At 35.4% G+C, this 3,318-nt stretch overlaps 1 non-coding gene across 1 annotated transcript; it reads left to right on the top strand.

Moving 5' to 3' along the window:
• Positions 1–289: 289 nt before the first annotated feature.
• Positions 290–453, top strand: LOC142871150 (U1 spliceosomal RNA). The gene has a single exon (XR_012919425.1). It is a non-coding gene; the product is annotated as a U1 spliceosomal RNA (small nuclear RNA).
• The last annotated feature ends 2,865 nt before the right edge of the window (positions 454–3,318 follow it).

Consider the following 3,318-nt stretch of genomic DNA (forward strand, 5'->3'; position numbering starts at 1 on the left):
ATTTCCAAAATATCATATTTCCTTAAAAGTATTATACCTGGAGAAATTCAAAGGCTCATTTCTTACTTAGTTTACCAACATAACTATATTCAAGCTCAAAAAGTAACTAAAAGACTTAGTTACTAAAGTAAGACATTCTTCCAAATAAATATCATTAAGAAAATCATCCCTGGAATTAGAAATAAGATGAGTTTAGAAAGATCGAAAGACACAGAGAGAAACAGAATCTCAGTGGATATTTGAGATATTCACTGATATATTGAAAAAATATGTTTTAAAACTATGATATATACTTACCCAAAAGGGGAAATGCCTTTATCACAAAGGTAGTTTTCCTAGGGTAAGGTGTGTTCATTGAACTATAGATGTGTTGACTCCTGTGGTTTCCCCAAATGTGGGAAACTTGATGGCATAATTTGTGGTAGTATGGGGCTGCGTTTGTACTTTTGTATAAAAAACAAAAATTAAAATGACAATATGACTTTTTAAGATATATATTATGATCTATAAATTTTGATGTATAAAATATTTGAAAGTAAGTTACAAACATGAATTATTGGAATTTGTATATAAAGAGAACTTTAGACAGAACTGGAAAATAAATATGCTAATCCATCTTCAAACCCACTGAAGTCACTGACTCAAAAGATTCTATCTTGTCTTGAACCATCTTTAGAAGCTCTAAGGCAAATTTCCCACAGTTCTTTTTTTGTGCCACAATTTCTACTTCTGTAAAATGGGCAAAGTATTTCTTGTCTTATATAATTGTGAATGCTGAACACATTAATGCATATAAAGCTTTTGGAACATGGCCTGCACATATTTAAAACATATTAGCATTTAAAATCCTTTTCAGATTCACAAGCTTATCAACACATTAAATATTCAGAAAGTGTTGAAGTACAGAAATCCACTCCACTTTGTTTAAGTAAGTACAGTTGTCCCTTGGTATCTGCAGGGGATTGATTCCAGGACCGCCCTTGGTTACCCAAATCTTTGCATACTCAAGCCCGACAGTTGGCCCTGTGGAACCCACCGGGTATGAAAGATTGGCTCCTGTTTTGCTTCTTGCCATTTCTGCATTTTCAGTGTACATTTGGCTGTGGATGAGGAACCCACCAATAGTAAAAAACACCATATTTATTGAAAAAAAATCCATGTATAAGTGGGCCCTTCACAGTTCAAACCCGTGTTGTTAAGGGTCAATTGTATTTCTTGTACTTGAATATAGAACCCTTTTTGGGAGGGGTGTCACCGCTCAGGTGTCACCGCTCATTATTACATAAGTGTTCTAAGGAACCCATTTTGGGCATTCAGCTGTGAAGGACTTATAGACAGGACTTAGCAATTATGTACAAGTCAGAAGCCTGGAAAATATAAGAATGTTGGTCATGTACAGCCTCAGTTCTTCTAGATCTTGTCTTATCCAAATCCACATGTATAGCCACATCTGCACAGACTTCATCCTGCTTTGTTTACAGAAGAGCCTCCCCTCAATCCAGCAATGCTTTCTCTTATTTTTTTTTTTGCCCTTGGGCTTTCCTGATACAGGTGGGATGCCCACAAGCACCCAGTTAGTCATCACACTTGGAAGTATGTGGTAGTTGCTGCCCAAAGAAGAATTTTCTACCAGGAGGTATACCAACGTAGTTGATACCCACTTCTTTGTTTTTTCTTTCAGACAGACTGGCCAGATTGAGCATGTCTCAGGCAGAGCAGTGATCAAGTAGTAACACTAGTTACTACACTTCTTTCACTTTCTAAGGTCGTTTGTTCCTATACCCTTAGGTCACTTTCCACATGACTTGCCTACATGCAAACTCTTTCCTCAGGCTCTGATTCCTAGAAAACTTAAGCAAACATAAAAACTAATATATATAGCGCATATGTAATAATATATGCTCTACACAAAATATATTATAGAAAATAAATCTTATTGTGCTTTCTGCTCTTTGAACTCAGCGTACTAGCTTTAAGGAATCATGTATGGTGGAAAACTCACATTCTACATCCAATAAGGTAGGAAAAAATAAAGGAGGTAATTTTTTGAAAACATAAAATAGGCCAACTGAGCATTTTATTCCAAGGTTTATGTAAGTTTGAGATATAAATGGAATTATAGCCATTATTCCTGCTTTTACTTAATAAGATCTTCAGTGATAGTGACCTTTGTAAATAAGGTATAAACCTTACAAACAGAAAGTAATTCCATGGGTCTATATCAACAACGTTGGTATACCTCCTGGTAGAAAATTGAAGAAAATGAAGCAGCTCTCAATTTTATCTTTTTTTTAAAAAAAATTTTCAGCATATTACAGGGGTACAAGGGTTTAGCTTACCTATATTGCCTTTGCCCCACCCAAGTCAGAGCTTCAAGTGTGTCCATCCCCCAGACAGTGCACACCACACCCATTAGGTGTGAATATATTCATCCCCTCCTCCGCCCTCCCACCTTTCAGACACCCAGTGAATGTTCCTACTATATGTGCACTTAAGTGTTGATCAGTTAATATCAATTTGATGGTGAGTACACATTGTGTTTGTTTGTCCATTCTTATAATACTTCACTTGGTAGAATGGGCTCCAGCTCTATCCAAGATAATACAAGAAGTTCTAGATCAACTTACAGAATGGGAGAAAATATTCGCATCCTACACATCCGATAAAGTGCTGATAACTAAAATCTATATAGAACTCAGGAAAATCAGCAAGAAAAAAATCAAAATCAAGCAACCATATCAAAAAGAGTGCAAAGGACACGAACAGAAAGTTTTCAAAAGAAGATAGACTAATGGCCAACAAACATGAAAAAATGTTCAACAGCTCTCAATTTTAATTCGCATTTACATTCGACTATTTTATTAAGAATAGGATAAATGAAGGCCTTTTGCTTTAAATGTTGACCTTAAAATATGATGTAAAATTTAAGTATTGTCCTTGTTAATCAAATGGGAAAGCCAACATCTTGTGACTTGGACTATCCTTATGTTTGGCAGAGCCATGGGAGACAGGCCTCAGATTGACTTCAGTTGGGATGGCACATGAACATCACTGGGTGATTCACTTCCAGATGGAAACATGTGCTAAAAAAACTACAATTCTAAGATGAAGCAATAATGGAGAAAATTTTCCTGAAATTGGGGAAGGTCATGGTATTTGGCTCAAAATGAAATCATCAAAAAATAAGGTCATATAGCAAAAATAAAATTAAAGCCATCTTAGTAGTTATCCTCTATAAACATTTCACCTTCTACTTGCAATACTAAAGGCAAAGGAGTTTGTTTTTATGAAATTGAGAAGTAATGACAAGGTCTTGTG

The sequence above is a fragment of the Microcebus murinus genome, chromosome 5 (genome assembly GCF_040939455.1).
Source record: "Microcebus murinus isolate Inina chromosome 5, M.murinus_Inina_mat1.0, whole genome shotgun sequence".
Classification (NCBI taxonomy): domain Eukaryota; kingdom Metazoa; phylum Chordata; class Mammalia; order Primates; family Cheirogaleidae; genus Microcebus; species Microcebus murinus.